Below are 24,832 nucleotides of genomic sequence, written 5' to 3' on the forward strand. Positions count from 1 at the left end.
GAGAGGTAGAGGTAGAGGTAGAGAGAGATAGAGATAGAAAGAGGTAGAGAGGGAGAGATAGAGAGAGAGAAAGTGGAAGAGAGGTAGAGAGAGAGAGAGAGAGAGAGAGAGCAGTATTTCTCGTGGCATCTGATGTAGTTAGTAAGTGGGTCAGAGAGAGCTATGTTGAGCTGCAGAGCTGCTGGCCTCCTCCTCTATGGTGCTCTGCTATTGAATTAATCACGCTTTACGCTCGGGTGGACAACACCGCGCACAAAATGGCTCGTCCTTTTCTTTCATCTCTCCCTTCGTCTGCTGCCCTGCCTGCCCTCAGCCCAGTGCAGAAAAGACAGCATGCTGCAGCATCACTCCTAGAGAAGAAGCCCCACTTTACATCTGCCTGTCTTTCTTTTCATTCCTTGGCTCTTTAATGTAGAGCTAACAATGGAGGATGACTCCTCTTATGTAGGCCCACTGGACTATGAGTGACCGAGAATTACTTTACTAAATATGAAAAGATCGCTGTCTTCAGTATCTGAAGAGGGTGGGCAGGAGAGAGCTCTGAGTGAGTACAGTCACGGCCCCCTCACTGAGACAGGTGAGACTTAAATAGAAGTGACGTCATCACTGATCACCTGAAATGATTCTGTCAGCAGTCAGGAAGGAAAGAAGAAATGGAGAGAAAGATATTTGGGACAATTGTGTGACATCACCCGAGAATTTTATTTTTTATTTATTTCACCTTTATTTAACCAGGTAGGCAAGTTGAGAACAAGTTCTCATTTACAATTGCGACCTGGCCAAGATAAAGCAAAGCAGTTTGACACATACAACAACACAGAGTTACACATGGAGTAAAACAAACATACAGTCAATAATACAGTAGAAAAATAAGTCTATATACAATGTGAGCAAATGAGGTGAGATAAGGGAGGTAAAGGCAAAAAAAAGCCATGGTGGCGAAGTACATACAATATAGCAAGTAAAACACTGGAATGGTAGATTTGCAGTGGAAGAAAGTGCAAAGTAGAAATAGAAATAATGGGGTGCAAAGGAGCAAAATAAATAAATAAATAAATACAGTAGGGGAAGAGGTAGTTGTTTGGGCTAAATTATAGATGGGCTATGTACAGGTGCAGTAATCTGTTAGCTGCTCTGACAGCTGGTGCTTAAAGCTAGAGAGGGAGATAAGTGTTTCCAGTTTCAGAGACTTTTGTAGTTCGTTCCAGTCATTTGCAGCACAGAACTGGAAGGAGAGGCGGCCGAAGGAGGAATTACCTTTGGGGGTGACCAGAGAGATATACCTGCTGGAGCGCGCGCTACAGGTGGGTGCTGCTATGGTGACCAGCGAGCTGAGATAAGGGGGGACTTTACCTAGCAGGGTCTTGTAGATGACCTGGAGCCAGTGGGTTTGGCGACGAGTATGAAGCGAGGGCCAGCCAACGAGAGCGTACAGGTCGCAGTGGTGGGTAATAAATGGGGCTTTGGTGACAAAACGGATGGCACTGTGATAGACTGCATCCAATTTATTGAGTAGGGTATTGGAGGCTATTTTGTAAATGACATCGCCGAAGTCGAGGATCGGTAGGATGGTCAGTTTTACGAGGGTATGTTTGGCAGCATGAGTGAAGGATGCTTTGTTGCGAAATAGGAAGCCGATTCTAGATTTAACTTTGGATTGGAGATGTTTGATGTGAGTCTGGAAGGAGAGTTTACAGTCTAACCAGACACCTAGGTATTTGTAGTTGTCCACATATTCTAAGTCAGAACCATCCAGAGTAGTGATGCTGGACGGGCGGGCAGGTGCAGGCAGCGATCGGATGAAGAGCATGCATTTAGTTTTACTTGTATTTAAGAGCAGTTGGAGGCCACGGAAGGAGAGTTGTATGGCATTGAAGCTCGTCTGGAGGGTTGTTAACACAGTGTCCAAAGAAGGGCCAGAAGTATACAGAATGGTGTCGTCTGCGTAGAGGTGGATCAGAGACTCACCAGCAGCAAGAGCGACATCATTGATGTATACAGAGAAGAGAGTTGGCCCAAGAATTGAACCCTGTGGCACCCCATTAGAGACTGCCAGAGGCCCGGACAACAGGCCCTCCGATTTGACCAGCTCCCACCCATGACCAGCTCTGATACCAGATTGCATAGTGGAGAAGGTGCGGTGGGATTCGAAATGGTCGGTAATCTGTTTGTTGACTTGGCTTTCGAAGACCTTAGAAAGGCAAGGTAGGATAGATATGGGTCTGTAACAGTTTGGGTCAAGAGTGTCCCCCCCTTTGAAGAGGGGGATGACCGCAGCTGCTTTCCAATCTTTGGGAATCTCAGACGACACGAAAGAGAGGTTGAACAGGCTAGTAATAGGGGTTGCAACAATTTTGGCAGATAATTTTAAAAAGAAAGGTTCCAGATTGTCTAGCCCGGCTGATTTGTAGGGGTCCAGATTTTGCAGCTCTTCCAGAACATCAGCTGACTGGATTTGGGAGAAGGTGAAATGGGGAAGGCTTGGGCGAGTTGCTGTGGGGGGCGCAGTGCTGTTGACTGGGGTAGGGGTAGCCAGGTGGAAAGCATGGCCAGCCGTAGAAAAATGCTTATTGAAATTCTCAATAATAGTGGATTGGGAATGGGAATGACAGACAGATGACGCCCAGATGCCTTGATTAGTGCTGGGCAACAGAAAGGAATGTACTGACTGGAAGTGGATCAGCACTGCAGTCATCATTCACTGTAGAAATGAGACAGCAATTTTCTCTGCAGTGTTGCCTCACCTTATCTGGCCTCACCGCTGCCCTTCCCCGCTTCCGGTCAGCTGTGTGTGAGTTGGTGCCTGTGCATGTGTGTACTGTATGCTTGCTCAAGCTTAGACCAAAGAGAACATGCAATCACCATCTTTAAGGTTTCCTTAATGGAGATTGGAGATTGTGTTGGAAAATGTGTTTTGTTTGAACATCTCCACAAAGTCAAACTGATTATATGAAACATCAACCCAAAGGCTCTTACAGCGCACGTGAGAGAAAGACTGAGATCTGGAGGAATGGGAAAATGGAGGACAGAACTTGCAGTATAATCTAGGCCAAAGCCCCGTCATCTGTTCCGTTTTAATCCACCGAGCTAGAGATATGTCGTTATGATTTTGATATAAACCCTCCATAAGCATAGACTTGTAAGCCAAAGCAGTGGAGAGAGAGAGACCACTAAACTGAGACTGAGGTTGACTCAAGACTCTTCACAAGCAGTGCACCCCACATTCATATACTCTGTATATTTGCCTGCTCCGACTCAAATTGACCCTGATTCTACAAATGACCTTTGAGCTCAATCATAGTGTAATTAATAGAGCATGAGTTAACTCACAAGCAAACTAGAAAAGGGCCTACATATGTTACACACGGCACACAAATCGTAGCTGTTTTCTCTTTGGTTGGCCACGTTTGCTGTTGAAGATAAGAGATGAGTGACGCAACATTGTATTCTGTTATGAGGAGCCAAGAGAAGTGTCAGTCAGAGGATCCAGTCCATTCTACATTCTGAACCCACTAAAGAGACTTTTCATTAGGAAAAATAGCTGCAGTGAACTACTCACTTAAAGCAAATCAGCACCCTCAAATAGCACCGATATGCCCCCTCAATCACCGTTGACCTCTCACCTCTAACCTTTTAGACGGCCTATGTTGTGCCTTAAGGATGTCCAATGTATCCTCAATACCATGAGGACATCACAGAAGGAAACCCCATATGAAGGACTCCATCTACTTTAATGACTCAGGCAGAACCGTGTCCTGCATGACTGAGCCTGTCACTAAAATCATCATTCTACTTCTAATAGATTGGAATGCTGGATTCAAAATGGCCTGCTGCCAGTAAGTAAGGGCCACAGTGGACAGCAGAGAAGTACATGTTGATATTAGATATTCAAGTTGAACTTGTGTTGCTGTTGGAAAATAAAATAACCAAATATACTTGTTGTTTTACCAAAGTGGCCAGAGACAGAATTGCACCCCCCCAAGTTGTCAGATCTTCCTTTGAAAAAGAAACTCTTACATGGGGGACAATGAATATAGAATAGAATAGAATAGAATAGAATGTGTTGTAGATGCAGGACACTGAGATGTGAGCAGCAGCTCTGGTCTCATCTGACGCTAACTAGGCTTTTGTTGCAGTGTGATTGGAGGGGGGAGAAGGGGGGAGGTGGGGAGGGGGCGTCTGTGGTGCTGAGCGAACGGCCTTCCTCTCCTCTACCCGGCTGTGACAGTACACTCTAGAGCTGTCACTCTAGATCAGCCGCCCCCGCGCTGAGACCTCAGCCTACATCACAGTCAAAACAGGGGCGACCACTCACTCCCTCGTACTGAGTAGTGCCCTCACCAGGCCAGGCGACACTGGAGAGAAGAGAGGGATGGGGCATGGGTGGCCCCAAAAACACTTGTCATTGTCCCCTAATAAGAATCCAATCACAAAATGGGGTCGTAAAATGTGCCATTGCCTACGACGGGATAGAGAATGTAGACCCCGTTTTGCGTTGTAGCATACCATGTTGTACTGTGGCTGTGGTGGTAAAATAAGAGCGTGCGGTCGGCCATCTTAGATTCCCCACAAATGTACATGAGATCACAGCTTGTCACTAAGTCAAGGCTCCGCTGAATGAGCATGCATTGATTTACAGATCACAGTCATGTTAAATGGGTCGAGTGTAAACACATATTTTTTTTTATAATTCTGAAATTCTATAATATAATTTTTGATTGTAGTATTTTTACTTCCTTGATAGATTACAATGATATTTAGTTTTCTAAATTCCAATACAAATATTAATTTGATAATTTCAACAACAAACAATAGTGCCAGCCTTCGGTATTATTACTTGAGATGTCGATTATGCAACATTTGAACAATTATGTGATCTTTTAAAACCTGTCCTAACCATTACGGAGGAAACGTACATTCCAACGATTTGGTGCTTCCTTAGTTCAATCCCACAGTTCACATGAATTAGTGATAATGCCAAATGACATGTTGACTGTTCCTACAGACCAAGAACACCACCAAGAGAGATAATGTGATAGTGAGGATGATTGGGATAATGGTCGTGCGGACTAGATCCATCTCATGGGCTATCAGGTTCCGTTACCATTCAGTGTGGACAAGGTCAGCGGAACCTATCGCAATAGAACTACGCCACTTCTGATCTGCAAAACATCACAATGTCATTAGAACCCACCTGAAAGGAACAATTAACCGATAATTCCATTAAGCAATTAGCCCGAATGTATACGATCGCGAATCAATAGCAGGGTTGCAACCAACCAACAAGCTAACCGGCGATTCTCAAGGGAATACAGAAATACTTTCACAGCACACACATGGGGTCGCAACACCCTTTGTATTTGCCTAATGAAGGACACACTAAGAGCAACGGCTAAAACAATGGAGTCAGATCGATGTCCACTGTATTACAAAACAAAGGGGTTTCAAATAACGATGGGATTGAGATAATAAACTCGCAACATGTCAACGGCTGCTGTTCCCGCACCGCTTAACGATAACTCTACAGACATTCATTAATTATTGAAGACATTTCCCAACTCAACATTGGCCAATATCTCCTGCTGCCAGTTTAAAGCCAGGAGACTACCCATAAAGCCTTTTTTTATAAATAGTCCAACACTAGCCTACTGTACGTGCATATGATACAGTCAATTGCACTATTTTACATTTCCACCATATATGTTTATACAAATAAATACATATTTGAATAGTAACAATATGACCATTGGACTCATCAGAGGCCTTCCTCAAACCTGATCTAGAAGCTGAAAAATAGGCATTACCTTCGTGCAGTGCAAAACAGATGGCGACCACTTTCGACGTTTCGCAAAAGATTAAAAAAACACAGAATGAAAATGATTTTTTCCCTCTCCCCTTTGCTATGCCCAGTCTGAATCGGGATATCTGATTGGTTGGAAAGGCCAAATCACATGCGCGAGACAGAGAACCCGTGACCCCTCTCTAAATAAAATGACGAAATGAAACAGCCTTGCATCCTAGCCGAACAATTTGTGGCAGTGTGATACCCTGACTACACTGACGATGTTGTGGTCTACTGTAAATAGGCTGTATGATGAGGCGGGATGGGGTCACCCCCCCCCCCCCCCCGACCCCAAAACGGAACAAAGGGGGTGCCTAGTGAGGCACGCTGGCATTGGGGCATGTCTACGGAGGCGGGGTGTCAAAGTCTGCATAGCCACCCCCAGGCACTCGCCTGTTCTGTAGGTCAATTGTTCACCCACCAACTCACCAACCACCAACCCAAAAACCCACCAACCCACAAACCCACCAACCCACCAACTCACCAACCCACCAACCCACCAACCCACCAACTCACCAACCCACCAACCCACAAACCCACCAACCCACCAACTCACCAACCCACCAACCCACCAACCCACCGCCTTCTTCTCTAGCTGATCACAAACACAACACCCAAAGTATTTTCAGATACAACAACCGCCACGGAACGCCAGCACAAACCCACAGACCCCCAACGTCTGTGACAAGGGACTACCAGGGTTAGTGGTTGGTTTGTGGGTTGGGGTGTTGGTCTGTGTGCCCTGGAGGATGAGGCTGGTAGAGGGATGGCGATGCAGAGGTCAAAGCCCAAACCCCACATCACATGTCTGTCATAACATCCAGCCGCCCTCAAACCAACATGGCTCCTCCCGGCTGGCTTTTAATCTGCATGTGTGTGTGTGTGTGTGTGTGTGTGTGTGTGTGTGTGTGTGTGTGTGTGTGTGTGTGTGTGTGTGTGTGTGTGTGTGTGTGTGTGTGTGCGTGTGTGTGGAATTACAGGGAGCTTTAGAGGCATCCCATCCAGATTATCCAATCCAGCTAAAATCCAACCCTGTGCCTGATGGACAGTTGTGCAGGGACCCCAGCAGCACAGACATAATGTAGGGTTTAGGGGGTGGAGGGTTTGAGGGGGGTGATGTGGGCGACGGGGGTACAGGCATTGGATTAGTGGCAACACAAACAATGAGGAGCGTGTCCCACCTAAATTTCAATTGTTCAGAGGGAAGCAAGAAGCATATCTTGGTTTATATATGTCCTCTTAAACACTCAACATCTATCTATCCATCCCCCCCAAAAAACACAGAATGATCCCCACAGCCGCCCTAACGCCCCGCCTGTCGATTGGCCCATGGGAGAATACCACAAACAGAGCATTAAATTTGCTCCACATTGAATCACAAGCGCTGAGAGAGGCACAGTGTCACAGGGAATCTGCTTTATATTCAAATAACACTGTTGGCTCTCCTTCAAAAGCAAGAGTACATGGTGGCAGCCCCACAGACACAGACTTGAACTTTACTGTTTTTCCTCAAGTTATTACCATGTAAGGCCTTGTCCCCATAGTTTTAGACAGCAACCTCTCCTTGTCTCCTTCCCTTAGGGCCCACTGATCTGAAAGGACTTGATAGGTGAAAGTGATATTGTGGAACTGGGAAACCTGTCCCAGTCGTTGCACCTATCAGTGCTCATGAAGGAAAGGAAATAAGGAAAGAAATACATTTGAGAGTATTGGGACGTGGCCAATGTATTCCTCCATATCCCAAAGCAGTCACAGTGCATGTTTTACAATAAACATATACAAACCCCTATAGCAACCACACATACTAATTATGCACTTGAGATGGCAAGGATATCTACATCTCAAGTCCATGCAAAAGATCCAGAGTGAGTCTTATAGAAGGCCTCTTTACCTAGTAGTATTCATATGTTCAGGCAGTGCACAGTATCTTACCGGTTCAGATGAAGGGAAAGTTCCAGAGGAGGAGATGGAGGTTCAGTTTGGGACCAGACAAACATGGAGGACAACGGACACTCTGAGGTATGGGCTGGCTGGCCTGCTTCTATATGTAAACTTGCCCTCATAGCCTCCAGCAAGGTGACCAGCCCAGCCCAACCCAGACTAGCCCTCGGTGGGAGAAGCACCCTCCCCATAGCCACCCCAGTCCCCTGTCAGGAACAGGCAGGACTGATGGAGGCAGAAGGGCGTGAAGGAGAGAGGGAGAGAGGGAGAGAGGGAGCGAAGGAGAGAGGGAGCGAGGGAGAGAGGGATCAGGAGGAACAGTCGATCCCGCCAGTGATTGTTGACGTGGTGACTGAAGGAGGCGGGGCTGACCTCACTGAGGTACCAAATAACGAGTGTTGTGTGAGTGTGTCTATGTGTGTGTGTGTGTGTGTGTGTGTATGTGTGTGTATGTGTGTGGGGGGGGGGGGGGGGGGACACAAAGGGACTTTTTGGGGAAGTGATTATCTAAGCACTTCCCCTGACCCAATGAACATTTTATATCAATACTCAATACTTTTTATACAACCAACTGACGTATCCTGGGCTGCAGGATCATTAAAAACGTCATTATTGATTGCAGAGAAGCCACATACATTGTCCACAGTACCTAATAGACACTGAATAAGATTTGTCTTACAACACACTTTACAGCCAGGCAGAATGGTGCTTTAACAAGTCTAACAAGGGCCCAGTTTTTCTAAAGTTATCTATCTGGATTTCGCCTATTGTATAGGATTAAATGCATAGAAATAGAATGAATAGGACGGACGTATCATTGACTTGAATGGGGACTCCCGCTCTATTCATTCTATTTCTAGGCATTTTATATTGCTGCGCATCGCTTTTGAAAAACTGGGCCCTGATGTCCGGTTTTGATCATAGAATCGAGTCGTGTAATCTTTGACCATCTTTTCATCCCAATGATCAGCATTATACGCCCGTGGGGATAAGAGTGCATGGCACTTCCTTCTGTCTCAGTCAAAACAACAGACCTCCTCTGCCAGGCAGCTTCCTCTCCCCTTCTAAAAGCCTCAACTTCCCTTCTGTGCCCCCACAGCCCCATAATCCACAACAACAATCCCAGCCCCTAATGGAAAATATGGCCTGACCCTCTCCACTGATGTGGTCAATGCAGCCAGTAATGGGTCCACATTGCCTTGCAGCTAAAACCAATAATGAATGGGGTGAATGTCTGAAATGGAACTTTAACCGTGTTGGTCTGTCTCTTTTGTCACATCACGGTATGTGGTCTTCCTTTAGTAATACCAGCGTCCGTATATACAGAGGAATAGTCCTTTCAACTTCTAATCAAACGCAACATTCACTGATGCTATTCACCTCCTCAATAGATTGTTGTTTTTGCGACATCATTTCTCAACGCGTGATTTGTAGACTTGTCAGTGTTCTATAAGACATTATAAACAGGGTGGTTCGAGCCCTGAATGCTGATTGGCTGACAGCCGTGGTATATCAGACCGTATACCACTGGTATGACAAAACATTTATTTTTAATGCTCTAACTACATGGGTAACCAGTTTATAATAGCAATAAGTCACCTCAGGGGTTTGTGGTAAATGGCCAATATACCACGGCTAAGGGATGTACGCAGGCGCTCCGCGTTGCGTTGGGCATAAGACCAGCCCTTAGCCGTGGTATATTGGCTATATACCACACACCCCTTCGGCATTATTGCTTACACAACATATCCTATACAGTACAAGTTACACTAATCCAATCAAATGACCAAATTGATGGAAAATCCATCAGATTCCATGGTTAGGATTAGTGATGACATCAGACATGTGGGTAATACAGGTTAGTGCTACGTGATGACATCAGACATGTGGGTTATACAGGTTAGTGCTATGTGATGACAGACATGTAGGTTATACAGGTTAGTGCTATGTGATGACAGACATGTAGGTTATACAGGTTAGTGCTATGTGATGACAGACATGTAGGTTATACAGGTTAGTGCTATGTGATGACATCAGACATGTGGGTTATACAGGTTAGTGCTACGTGATGACATCAGACATGTGGGTTATACAGGTTAGTGCTACGTGATGACATCAGACATGTAGGTTATACAGGTTAGTGCTGATCCACCTCTACGCAGACGACACCATTTTGTATACTTTTGGCCCCTCTTTGGACACTGTGTTAACTAACCTCCAGACGAGCTTCAATGCCATACAACTCTCCTTCCGTGGCCTCCAACTGCTCTTAAACGCAAGTAAAACTAAATGCATGCTATTCAATCGATCTCTGCTTGCACCTACTCGCCCGTCCAGCATCACTACTCTAGACGGCTCTGACTTAGAATACGTGGACAACTACAAATACATGGGTGTCTGGTTAGACTGTAAACTCTCCTTCCAGACTCACATTAAGCATCTCCAATCCAAAATTAAATCTAGAATCGGCTTCATATATTGCAACAAAGCATCCTTCACTCATGCTGCCAAACATACCCTCGTAAAACTGACCATCCTACCGATCCTCGACTTTGGTGATGTCATCTATAAAATAGCCTCCAACACTCTACTCAACAAACTGGATGCAGTCTATCACAGTGCCATCCATTTTGTCACCAAAGCCCCATACACTACCCACCATTGCGACCTGTACGCTCTCGTTGGTTGGCCCTCGCTTCATACTCATCGCCAAACCCACTGGCTACAGGTTATCTACAAGTCTCTGCTAGATAAAGCCCCGCCTTATCTCAGCTCACTGGTCACCATAGCAGCACCCACTCGTAGCACGCGCTCCAGCAGGTATATCTCACTGGTCACCCCCAAAGCCAATTCCTCCTTTGGTCGTCTTTCCTTCCAGTTCTCTGCTACCAATGACTGGAACAAACTGCAAAAATCTCTGAAGCTGGAGACTCATATCTCCCTCACTAGCTTTAAGCACCAGCTGTCAGAGCAGCTCACAGATCACTGCACCTGTACATAGCCCATCTGTAAACAGCCCATCTATCTACCTACCTCATCCCCATTCTGTATTTATTTATTTATCTTGCTCCTTTGCACCCCAGTATCTCTACTTGCACATTCATCTTCTGCACATCTACCATTCCAGTGTTTAATTGCTATATTGTAATGACTTCGCCACCATGGCCTATTTATTGCCTTAACTTGCCTCATTTGCACTCACTGTATACAGACTTTTTGTTTTCTTTTGTTCGACTGTATTATTGACTGTATGTTTTGTTTATTCCATGTGTAATTCTGTGTTGTTGTATGTGTCGAATTGCTATGCTTTATCTTGGCCAGGTCACAGTTGTAAATGAGAACTTGTTCTCAACTAGCCTACCTGGTTAAATAAAGGTGAAATAAATAAATGTGGGTAATACAGGTTAGTGCTATGTGATGACATCAGACATGTGGGTTATACAGGTTACTGCTATGTGATGACATCAGACATGTGGGTTATACAGGTTAGTGCTATGTGATGACAGACATGTAGGTTATACAGGTTAGTGCTATGTGATGACATCAGACATGTAGGTTATACAGGTTAGTGCTATGTGATGACACCAGACATGTGGGTTATACAGGTTACTGCTACGTGATGACATCAGACATGTAGGTTATACAGGTTAGTGCTATGTGATGACATCAGACATGTGGGTTATACAGGTTACTGCTACGTGATGACATCAGACATGTAGGTTATACAGGTTAGTGCTACGTGATGACATCAGACATTATACAGGCCACACGCAGCATGCTGTGGTAGTATCAAATGAGTAAATTCCCTCCTGTCTAGTGAGCGTCACCATGGATACAGGACAGGGATTATAACCAGCCAGAGTACTGCATCACCATGGATACAGGACAGAGATTATAACCAGCCAGAGTACTGCATCACCATGGATACAGGACAGGGATTACAACCAGCCAGAGTACTGCATCACCATGGATACAGGACAGGGATTATAACCAGCCAGAGTACTGCATCACCATGGATACAGGACAGAGATTATAACCAGCCAGAGTACTGCATCACCATGGATACAGGACAGGGATTACAACCAGCCAGAGTACTGCATCACCATGGATACAGGACAGGGATTACAACCAGCCAGAGTACTGCATCACCATGGATACAGGACAGGGATTATAACCAGCCAGAGTACTGCATCACCATGGATACAGGACAGAGATTATAACCAGCCAGAGAACTGCACCACCATGGATACAGGACAGGGATTATAACCAGCCAGAGTACTGCATCACCATGGATACAGGACAGAGATTATAACCAGCCAGAGTACTGCATCACCATGGATACAGGACAGGGATTACAACCAGCCAGAGTACTGCATCACCATGGATACAGGACAGGGATTATAACCAGCCAGAGTACTGCATCACCATGGATACAGGACAGAGATTATAACCAGCCAGAGAACTGCACCACCATGGATACAGGACAGGGATTATAACCAGCCAGAGTACTGCACCACCATGGATACAGTACAGGGATTATAACCAGCCAGAGTACTGCATCACCATGGATACAGGACAGGGATTATAACCAGCTAGAGTACTGCACCACCATGGATACAGGACAGGGATTATAACCAGCCAGAGTACTGCATCACCATGGATACAGGACAGAGATTATAACCAGCCAGAGTACTGCATCACCATGGATACAGGACAGGGATTATAACCAGCCAGAGTACTGCACCACCATGGATACAGGACAGGGATTATAACCAGCCAGAGTACTGCACCACCATGGATACAGGACAGAGATTATAACCAGCCAGAGTACTGCACCACCATGGATACAGGACAGGGATTATAACCAGCCAGAGTACTGCATCACCATGGATACAGGACAGGGATTACAACCAGCCAGAGTACTGCATCACCATGGATACAGGACAGGGATTATAACCAGCCAGAGTACTGCATCACCATGGATACAGGACAGAGATTATAACCAGCCAGAGTACTGCATCACCATGGATACAGGACAGGGATTACAACCAGCCAGAGTACTGCATCACCATGGATACAGGACAGGGATTATAACCAGCCAGAGTACTGCATCACCATGGATACAGGACAGGGATTATAACCAGCCAGAGTACTGCACCACCATGGATACAGGACAGAGATTATAACCAGCCAGAGTACTGCACCACCATGGATACAGGACAGGGATTATAACCAGCCAGAGTACTGCACCACCATGGATACAGGACAGAGATTATAACCAGCAAGAGTACTGCACCACCATGGATACAGGACAGGGATTATAACCAGCCAGAGTACTGCATCACCATGGATACAGGACAGGGATTATAACCAGCCAGAGTACTGAAGGGTGCAGCTAGTGGAAGCACAAGTGGTAGTCTGTAATATCTGTCTCTTCCATTAAGGATCTACACAGGGCACAGAAGAGAGAGGGGACTTTGTCTCCCTTTGTGTTTAGATGGATAAAGCTACATGTACCATGCTCTAGGGTCTCTCTCTCTGTGTGTTCTGCTCTCTCCTTTCCCTCCTCTCTCTCTCTTTTCTCCTCCCTCTCTCTCTTTGACTGCCTTCTCGTAAGGTATCTGAAGCATACATCGCTTGTTTTGAGATGATTACTGACTGTGTACATTTTGCTGGTAGTTGCGAGAGATGTGTGTGTGTGTGTGTGTGTGCCTGTTTATACCTGCGCTGTTGATGCAGGGGGCAATAGAAACTATTTGTCTCATACTGCCGATACATTAGTGTGATATAAATTGAACTTGACCACGCCAGTTGAACTGGCACCCAGAGCAACTCACCCACATGTACAGAGGGAGGTGGCATGTTCTCTCATAGCTTGGTTACAGGGACGACTACACTGTAGAATACATCACAAAAGGGCCCAAGCAAGAGGCTTCTAATCATACTGTATGTATCACCATTTACCACCCACTTGTGTGGCACATTGAGCCCTTACACCTTGGAGACTGGGACACATTTTTATCCCTGACAAGTAGGCTACAGACCACACACACAGACACCAAATGCACAAGAAATGACACACAAATGCCTGGACTTGCACACTCCTGCACTGATTGGCTGTAAGCTAAAGCTGCCAGTGTGGCAGAGCCAGTTGCGGTGACAAAGGACACAAGTTACCCTGGGTGTCAGAGGGAGAGTGGCCTTAGCCCCAAGTGTGTGTGTGTGTGTGTGTGTGTGTATGTGTGTGTATGTGTGTGTGTGTGTGTGTGTGTGTGTGTGTGTGTGTGTGTGTGTGTGTGTGTGTGTGTGTGTGTGTGTGTGTGTGTGTGTGTGTGTGTGTGTGTGTGTGTGTGTGTGTGTGTGTGTGTGTGTGTGTGTGTGTTGACAGTGGCACAACAAGCAGACAGAGGCGAGAGGCAAAGAAAGTCACCAGACCCTCAGAGATGGCCCTTTGCAACCCTGGCACTACACATTAAACTCTGCAACAGCTTGGGTGTAGGCCTTGAGTGTAGGCCTATGGACTGCACTGGACATCTTTAGTTAAGCATAGACTTAATGTGCTTTTAAAAAACTAAAGAGGCGTGGGTAGGGTAGGGCAGGGGGGGGAGGGCAGGGTAGGGTGGGGGCAGGGTAGGGTAGGGCGGGGGGGAGGGCAGGGCAGGGCAGGGCAGGGCAGGGCAGGGAGGGTAGGGGAGGGGAGGGAGGGCAGGGTAGGGTAGGGGAGGGAGAGAGGGCAGGGCAGGGCAGGCCAGGGCAGGGTAGGGTAGGGCAGGGGAGGGAGGGCAGGGTAGGGAGGGCAGGGCAGGGCAGGGCAGTGCAGGGAGGGCAGGGGAGGGAGGGCAGGGCAGGGCAGGGCAGGGGAGGGGAGGTAGGGCAGGGTAGGGTGGGCAGGGGAGGGAGGGCAGGGCAGGGCAGGGGAGGGGAGGGAGGGCAGGGTAGGGTGGGCAGGGCAGGGCAGGGCAGGGCAGGGTAGGGCAGGGCAGGGCAGGGGAGGGAGGGAGGGCAGGGCAGGGCAGGGCAGAGCAGGGCAGGGCAGGGCAGGGCAGGGCAGGGCAGGGCAGGGCAGGGCAGGGCAGGGCAGGGCAGGGCAGGGCAGGGGAGGGGTAGGGAGGGACTTACCACAGACAAGCTGGACCACTGGGATCAGGACATGGGCAGTAGTTGTGTTTGGAGGAGGGGGAGCTAGGTGGCTGACAGACTGGTTCAGATCATCAGCTCCAGCAGGACCAGAATCAACCCATTCTAGAGAGAGGAAAACATACAGTAAGAGCCATTAAGAATACATTTCAAACCGTTAACACGTTTTTTAAAATTCCAGATATATTTCAATATACATGACTGAAATACAGTACTATAAAATAGAGCATTTCAGACCACATGAAAAAATGCTTCAGTTTACTAGAGAGTACTACAGTACTTACTATATCATTTTGTAGTAAACTATACTACTGAAGTTTTTTTTACTTTGTATTTTACCTTTATTTAACTAGGCAAGTCAGTTAAGAACAAATTCTTATTTTCAATGACAGTCTAGGAACAGTGGGTTAACTGCCTTATTCAGGGGCAGAATGACAGATTTTGTACCTTGTCAGCTTGGGATTTGATCTTGCAACCTTTCGGTTACTAGTTCAACACTCTAACCACACGCTGCCGCCCCCAAGTACGCCTCGATCATGTGTAGTATTACTATATCATTATGTAGTACATCGTAGAATACTTTTGGAAAATACTACAGTATACTATAGTCAGCAAAATCATTACAGTAAATACTACATTAACGTCTGCAAAAAAACTAGAGTTTTTAAACTATAGTAATACTAAAGTAATTCATTTGCACACAGTATAACCTGCCCATTCCCCTCCCCCATATCTCAATTTGTGCCAACCATAAGTAAGAAACCTACATGCCAAGAATAGACCATATATAGTGTTTCTTACAGGTTATAGACAAGAGCAGAAGTGATGAACTATCCGTTTAGAACCAGTCCTACCTTCCTACAGGTTATGGAACATCTAATATTTTAGTATTTCTCCAGTAGGTGAAAGCCTCCACTTCTAGGTCAAAGATAATAAAACTGGGGCCCGAAATCAGCTCTGGCATTTCTAACATTGGCCTATATTTTTCCTTGAGGCCCCCATGAAGGCCCATTTTTTTTCTTGAGGCCCCACAAGGGCCCATTTTATTCCTTGAGGCCCCCTAGATTATTCAGATAAAGATAATTTTGCGCAACAAACCCAAGTTAGACAGGCCCATTGGGCTAAAACTGGACCAGCCCATCTGACATTTGCCCGAAATGCCAGATGGTCAGTCCGCCCCTGGCTAAAAGGCAGAACAAACACCATATGTGGACCTACACCATTAGTGTAGGCTTAAATGGCTTTCATCATTAGTAAACTCAAGAAAAACTCAAATTAGTAGCATTCTCTTCTGCTGCAGCTGAAAATAACAGCCTCCTTATATTGTGTGAAAAAGTGTATGCGTGTATTTGTGTGTGTGTGTGTGTGTGTGTGTGTGTGTGTGTGTGTGTGTGTGTGTGTGTGTGTGTGTGTGTGTGTGTGTGTGTGTGTGTGTGTTGATTATCAGCCTAATGGGTAATGTCAGAAGATCCTGCTGTTCTTACCAAAGAGGGGTCCAGGAAATCTCCTTGCTGTTCTCCTCCATGTCATGGGACCCTGTCTTATCCCACATTCCAGAATACCGTGGAAGATTCCACCTCTCCACTTCTGATCCACCCGGAGACTAGAGAAAGAGTAAAACATTTGCAGGCAGGGGTTAACTGTGAGTTTTGATTGAACATTGACTATCCCAGTCAACTGCTTTTCCATGATTATTTCTGATTTCCCCTATTGGACCCCATGTTCCACTGAAACACTTTAGATAGAATTGACCATAATATAGATGGTGACGTTGTCTCTAGATCTTGGTTAGATAGTCGGCTAGACAGTGGGAGGTCAGCGGATGTCGTCAACATCAATGGCACATAATGCAAAGATAACCTGCCACTCTGAGGGTGGTTTAGGACAAGTCGTGTGTGTTCAATGTGCTTGGCCTGCCAAAGGAAAGTAGTCATTTTACCGCTGCGGCTGCTGTTTCAACAGGATAACAGTGCCCTCTGTTGGTTGCTGTGTTTAAATACAACTCACTGTTGGACTGAGGACAGAAACGCTCCGAATGCAATATTCTATTACATCAGAACGCTTCTTAGCAAAGACTACCAGGATGAATCAGACTGTTTCATATTTTATGACTTCTAAAAGGAAATCCCGTGCTGTCTTCTGCCCCTTCCCACTTTCACCACCTTAAAGGGGCAATCTGCAGTTGCTACATACAGTTGAAGTCAGAAGTTTACATACATTTAGGTTGGAATCATTAAAACTTGTTTTTCAACCACTCCACAAACGTTTTTGTTAACGAACTATAGTTTTGGCAAGTCAGTTAGGACATCTACTTTGTGCATGACAAGTAATTTTTCCAACAACTGTTTACAGACAGATTATTTCACTTATAATTCACTGTACCACAATTCCAGTGGGTCAGAAGTTTACATACACTAAGTTGACTGTACCTTTAAACACCTTGGAAAATTCCAGAAAATGATGTCATGGCATTAGAAGCTTCTGATAGGCTAATGGACATCATTTGAGTCAATTGGAAGTGTACCTGTGGATGTATTTCAAGGCCTACCTTCAAACTCAGTGCCTCTTTGCTTGACATCATGGGAAAATCAAAATAAATCAGCCAAGAAAAATAATTGTAGACCTCCACAAGTCTGGTTCATCCTTGGGAGAAATTTCCAAACGACTGAAGGTCCCACGTTCATCTGTTCAAATAATAGTACACAAGTATAAACACCATGGTACCATGCAGCCGTCATACCGCTCAGGAAGGAGACGCGTTCTGTCTCCTAGAGATTAATGTACTTTGGTGCAAAAAGTGAAAATCAATCCCAGAACAACAGTAAAGGACCTTGTGAAGATGCTGGAGGAAACAGGTACAAAAGTATCTATATCCACAGTAAAACGAGTCCTATATCTACATAACCTGAAAGGCCGCTCAGCAAGGAAGAAGCCACTTCTCCAAAACCGCCATAAAAAAGCCAGACTACAGTTTGCAACTGCACATGGGGACAAAGATCGTACTTTTTGGAGAAATGTCCTCTGGTCTGATGAAACAAAAATAAAACTGTTTGGTCATAATGACCATCATTATGTTTGGAGGAAAAAGGGGGAGGCTTGCAAGCCGAAGAACACCATCCCAACCATGAAGCACGGGGGTGTCAGCATCATGTTGTTGGGGTGCTTTGCTGCAGGAGGGACTGATGCATTTCACAAAATAGATGGCATCATGAGGGAAGAAAATGATGTGGATATATTGAAGCAACATCTCAAGACATCAGTCAGGAAGTTAAAGCTTGGTCGCAAATGGGTCTTCCAAATGGACAATGACCCCAAGCATACTTCCAAAGTTGTGACAAAATGGCTTAAGGACAACAAAGTCAAGTTATTGGAGTGGCAATCACAAAGCCCTGACCTCAATCCTATAGAAAATTTGTGGGCAGAACTGAAAAAGCGTGTGCGAGCAAGGAGTCCTACAAACCTGATTCAGTTACACCAGCTCTGTCAGGAGGAATAGGCTAAAATTCACCAAAATTATTGACACGTTTGACCCAAGTTAAACAGTTTAAAGGCAATGCTACCAAATACTAATTGAGTGTATGTAAACTTCTGACCCACTGGGATTGTGATGAAAGAAATGAAAGCTGAAATAAATCATTCTCTCTACTATTATTCTGACATTTCACATTCTTAAAATAAAGTGGTGATCCTAACTGACCTTTTACTATGATTAAATGTCAGGAATTGTGAAAAACTGAGTTTAAATGTATTTGGCTAAGGTGTATGTAAACGTCCGACTTCAACTGTACATTTTTGGACTTATAAATGTATGGTACAGTATGTACCCATTGATTCTTGAATAACAGAACTTATAGATTCTTTATTTGCTTAGTTCATCTACCATACTCCATCAGAACCACAAAATATAAACTTGTTTTACTCCAATGTTTGTAAACATTGTACCTGTAAACAAACAGTGCATAGCCTCAAAACATGGTTAAAACTATCATTTTGATATCTTGGTCGGTCGATCCTTGCATCCATATCTCTGTCTATGAATTTGAAAGTGGTAACATTTCTCCAGGCACATCCCTCAGACTTTTACCAAATAGAAGTGGGGAAAACGCTTTATTATTTCAACTGTGGATTGCCCCTTTAAAGTAATCATCTACCTCTTTATTTCATCCCTCCATTTTCTCCCTCTTTCAACCTCTTGCTGAGACAAATATCACTGCTCTCTAATTGTACGTTGCTTTGACATCAGCACCGTAAAGGCCACTAGTAAGAGTATATTAGTGATGATAATAACCATGTTGGTTTAAGTACTGAAATGATGACCGTTAGTATGTGTAACTTTACCCTGTTAACCACACAGTCATAAGGGCTGCAGTATAACTTTACCCTGTTAACCACACAGTCATAAGGGCTGCAGTATAACTTTACCCTGTTAACCACACAGTCATAAGGGCTGCGGTATAACTTTACCCTGTTAACCACACAGTCATAAGGGCTGCAGTATAACTTTACCCTGTTAACCACACAGTCATAAGGGCTGCAGTATAACTTTACCCTGTTAACCACACAGTCATAAGGGCTGCGGTATAACTTTACCCTGTTAACCACACAGTCATAAGGGCTGCAGTATAACTTTACCCTGTTAACCACACAGTCATAAGGGCTGCGGTATAACTTTACCCTGTTAACCACACAGTCATAAGGGCTGCAGTGTAACTTTACCCTGTTAACCACACAGTCATAAGGGCTGCAGTATAACTTTACCCTGTTAACCACACAGTCATAAGGGCTGCAGTATAACTTTACCCTGTTAACCACACAGTCATAAGGGCTGCGGTATAACTTTACCCTGTTAACCACACAGTCATAAGGGCTGCAGTATAACTTTACCCTGTTAACCACACAATCATAAGGGCTGCAGTGTAACTTTACCCTGTTAACCACACAGTCATAAGGGCTGCAGTATAACTTTACCCTGTTAACCACACAGTCATAAGGGCTGCGGTATAACTTTACCCTGTTAACCACACAGTCATAAGGGCTGCAGTGTAACTTTACCCTGTTAACCACACAGTCATAAGGGCTGCAGTATAACTTTACCCTGTTAACCACACAGTCATAAGGGCTGCGGTATAACTTTACCCTGTTAACCACACAGTCATAAGGGCTGCGGTATAACTTTACCCTGTTAACCACACAGTCATAAGGGCTGCAGTATAACTTTACCCTGTTAACCACACAGTCATAAGGGCTGCAGTATAACTTTACCCTGTTAACCACACAGTCATAAGGGCTGCAGTATAACTTTACCCTGTTAACCACACAGTCATAAGGGCTGCAGTATAACTTTACCCTGTTAACCACACAGTCATAAGGGCTGCGGTATAACTTTACCCTGTTAACCACACAGTCATAAGGGCTGCAGTATAACTTTACCCTGTTAACCACACAGTCATAAGGGCTGCAGTATAACTTTACCCTGTTAACCACACAGTCATAAGGGCTGCAGTATAACTTTACCCTGTTAACCACACAGTCATAAGGGCTGCAGTGTAACTTTACCCTGTTAACCACACAGTCATAAGGGCTGCAGTATAACTTTACCCTGTTAACCACACAGTCATAAGGGCTGCAGTATAACTTTACCCTGTTAACCACACAGTCATTAGGGCTGCAGTGTAACTTTACCCTGTTAACCACACAGTCATAAGGGCTGCGGTATAACTTTACCCTGTTAACCACACAGTCATAAGGGCTGCAGTATAACTTTACCCTGTTAACCACACAGTCATAAGGGCTGCGGTATAACTTTACCCTGTTAACCACACAGTCATAAGGGCTGCAGTATAACTTTACCCTGTTAACCACACAGTCATAAGGGCTGCAGTATAACTTTACCCTGTTAACCACACAGTCATAAGGGCTGCAGTATAACTTTACCCTGTTAACCACACAGTCATAAGGGCTGCAGTATAACTTTACCCTGTTAACCACACAGTCATAAGTCCTGCAGTATAACTTTACCCTGTTAACCACACAGTCATAAGGGCTGCGGTATAACTTTACCCTGTTAACCACACAGTCATAAGGGCTGCAGTATAACTTTACCCTGTTAACCACACAGTCATAAGGGCTGCGGTATAACTTTACCCTGTTAACCACACAGTCATAAGGGCTGCAGTATAACTTTACCCTGTTAACCACACAGTCATAAGGGCTGCAGTATAACTTTACCCTGTTAACCACACAGTCATAAGGGCTGCAGTATAACTTTACCCTGTTAACCACACAGTCATAAGGGCTGCAGTATAACTTTACCCTGTTAACCACACAGTCATAAGGGCTGCAGTATAACTTTACCCTGTTAACCACACAGTCATAAGGGCTGCAGTATAACTTTACCCTGTTAACCACACAGTCATAAGGGCTGCGGTATAACTTTACCCTGTTAACCACACAGTCATAAGGGCTGCAGTGTAACTTTACCCTGTTAACCACACAGTCATAAGGGCTGCAGTATAACTTTACCCTGTTAACCACACAGTCATAAGGGCTGCAGTATAACTTTACCCTGTTAACCACACAGTCATAAGGGCTGCAGTGTAACTTTACCCTGTTAACCACACAGTCATAAGGGCTGCGGTATAACTTTACCCTGTTAACCACACAGTCATAAGGGCTGCAGTGTAACTTTACCCTGTTAACCACACAGTCATAAGGGCTGCGGTATAACTTTACCCTGTTAACCACACAGTCATAAGGGCTGCGGTATAACTTTACCCTGTTAACCACACAGTCATAAGGGCTGCAGTATAACTTTACCCTGTTAACCACACAATCATAAGGGCTGCAGTGTAACTTTACCCTGTTAACCACACAGTCATAAGGGCTGCAGTATAACTTTACCCTGTTAACCACACAGTCATAAGGGCTGCGGTATAACTTTACCCTGTTAACCACACAGTCATAAGGGCTGCGGTATAACTTTACCCTGTTAACCACACAGTCATAAGGGCTGCAGTGTAACTTTACCCTGTTAACCACACAGTCATAAGGGCTGTGGTATAACTTTACCCTGTTAACCACACAGTCATAAGGGCTGCAGTATAACTTTACCCTGTTAACCACACAGTCATAAGGGCTGCAGTATAACTTTACCCTGTTAACCACACAGTCATAAGGGCTGCAGTGTAACTTTACCCTGTTAACCACACAGTCATAAGGGCTGCGGTATAACTTTACCCTGTTAACCACACAGTCATAAGGGCTGCAGTGTAACTTTACCCTGTTAACCACACAGTCATAAGGGCTGCGGTATAACTTTACCCTGTTAACCACACAGTCATAAGGGCTGCAGTGTAACTTTACCCTGTTAACCACACAGTCATAAGGGCTGCGGTATAACTTTACCCTGTTAACCACACAGTCATAAGGGCTGCGGTATAACTTTACCCTGTTAACCACACAGTCATAAGGGCTGCAGTATAACTTTACCCTGTTAACCACACAATCATAAGGGCTGCAGTGTAACTTTACCCTGTTAACCACACAGTCATAAGGGCTGCAGTATAACTTTACCCTGTTAACCACACAGTCATAAGGGCTGCGGTATAACTTTACCCTGTTAACCACACAGTCATAAGGGCTGCGGTATAACTTTACCCTGTTAACCACACAGTCATAAGGGCTGCAGTGTAACTTTACCCTGTTAACCACACAGTCATAAGGGCTGCGGTATAACTTTACCCTGTTAACCACACAGTCATAAGGGCTGCGGTATAACTTTACCCTGTTAACCACACAGTCATAAGGGCTGCAGTGTAACTTTACCCTGTTAACCACACAGTCATAAGGGCTGCGGTATAACTTTACCCTGTTAACCACACAGTCATAAGGGCTGCGGTATAACTTTACCCTGTTAACCACACAGTCATAAGGGCTGCAGTATAACTTTACCCTGTTAACCACACAGTCATAAGGGCTGCGGTATAACTTTACCCTGTTAATCACACAGTCATAAGGGCTGCGGTATAACTTTACCCTGTTAACCACACAGTCATAAGGGCTGCGGTATAACTTTACCCTGTTAACCACACAGTCATAAGGGCTGCGGTATAACTTTACCCTGTTAACCACACAGTCATAAGGGCTGCAGTATAACTTTACCCTGTTAACCACACAGTCATAAGGGCTGCAGTATAACTTTACCCTGTTAACCACACAGTCATAAGGGCTGCAGTATAACTTTACCCTGTTAACCACACAGTCATAAGTCCTGCAGTATAACTTTACCCTGTTAACCACACAGTCATAAGGGCTGCGGTATAACTTTACCCTGTTAACCACACAGTCATAAGGGCTGCAGTATAACTTTACCCTGTTAACCACACAGTCATAAGGGCTGCAGTATAACTTTACCCTGTTAACCACACAGTCATAAGGGCTGCGGTATAACTTTACCCTGTTAACCACACAGTCATAAGGGCTGCGGTATAACTTTACCCTGTTAACCACACAGTCATAAGGGCTGCGGTATAACTTTACCCTGTTAACCACACAGTCATAAGGGCTGCAGTATAACTTTACCCTGTTAACCACACAGTCATAAGGGCTGCAGTATAACTTTACCCTGTTAACCACACAATCATAAGGGCTGCAGTGTAACTTTACCCTGTTAACCACACAGTCATAAGGGCTGCAGTATAACTTTACCCTGTTAACCACACAGTCATAAGGGCTGCAGTATAACTTTACCCTGTTAACCACACAGTCATAAGGGCTGCGGTATAACTTTACCCTGTTAACCACACAGTCATAAGGGCTGCAGTATAACTTTACCCTGTTAACCACACAGTCATAAGGGCTGCAGTATAACTTTACCCTGTTAACCACACAGTCATAAGGGCTGCAGTATAACTTTACCCTGTTAACCACACAGTCATAAGGGCTGCAGTATAACTTTACCCTGTTAACCACACAGTCATAAGGGCTGCAGTATAACTTTACCCTGTTAACCACACAGTCATAAGGGCTGCAGTATAACTTTACCCTGTTAACCACACAGTCATAAGGGCTGCAGTATAACTTTACCCTGTTAACCACACAGTCATAAGGGCTGCAGTATAACTTTACCCTGTTAACCACACAGTCATAAGGGCTGCAGTATAACTTGACTCTGTTAAACCTCCAGGGCTTTCTGATAACAACAGTCATAAGGGCTGCAGTATAACTTGACCCTGTTAAACCTCCAGGGCTTTCTGATAACAACAGTCATAAGGGCTGCAGTATAACTTGACTCTGTTAAAACTCCAGGGCTTTCTGATAACAACAGTCATAAGGGCTGCAGTATAACTTGACTCTGTTAAACCTCCAGGGCTTTCTGATAACAACAGTCATAAGGGCTGCAGTATAACTTGACTCTGTTAAACCTCCAGGGCTTTCTGATAACAACAGTCATAAGGGCTGCGGTATAACTTGACTCTGTTAAACCTCCAGGGCTTTCTGATAACAACAGTCATAAGGGCTGCAGTATAACTTGACTCTGTTAAACCTCCAGGGCTTTCTGATAACAACAGTCATAAGGGCTGCAGTATAACTTGACTCTATTAAACCTCCAGGGCTTTCTGATAACAACAGTCATAAGGGCTGCGGTATAACTTGACTCTGTTAAACCTCCAGGGCTTTCTGATAACAACAGTCATAAGGGCTGCGGTATAACTTGACTCTGTTAAACCTCCAGGGCTTTCTGATAACAACAGTCATAAGGGCTGCGGTATAACTTGACTCTATTAAACCTCCAGGGCTTTCTGATAACAACAGTCATAAGGGCTGCAGTATAACTTGACTCTGTTAAACCTGCAGGGCTTTCTGACAACAACAGTCATAAGGGCTGCAGTATAACGTGACCCTGTTAAACCT

At 45.0% G+C, this 24,832-nt stretch overlaps 1 protein-coding gene across 21 annotated transcripts in view; it reads right to left on the reverse strand.

Annotated features, from left to right (window-relative positions):
• LOC115196316 (poly(rC)-binding protein 3) overlaps nucleotides 1-24,832 on the reverse strand; it is a 44,733-nt gene that overhangs the window by 11,806 nt on the left and 8,095 nt on the right. For all 21 annotated transcript variants that reach the window (XM_029757013.1, XM_029757032.1, XM_029757031.1 and 18 more), the window contains exons 2-3: nucleotides 16,405-16,523; nucleotides 14,903-15,025 (exon numbers count right to left, since the gene is read on the reverse strand). The gene's annotated coding sequence lies outside the window, so the exon portion shown is untranslated. The remainder of the gene's footprint in view (nucleotides 1-14,902; nucleotides 15,026-16,404; nucleotides 16,524-24,832) is intronic.

The sequence above is a fragment of the Salmo trutta genome, chromosome 6 (assembly GCF_901001165.1).
Source record: "Salmo trutta chromosome 6, fSalTru1.1, whole genome shotgun sequence".
Taxonomy (NCBI): domain Eukaryota; kingdom Metazoa; phylum Chordata; class Actinopteri; order Salmoniformes; family Salmonidae; genus Salmo; species Salmo trutta.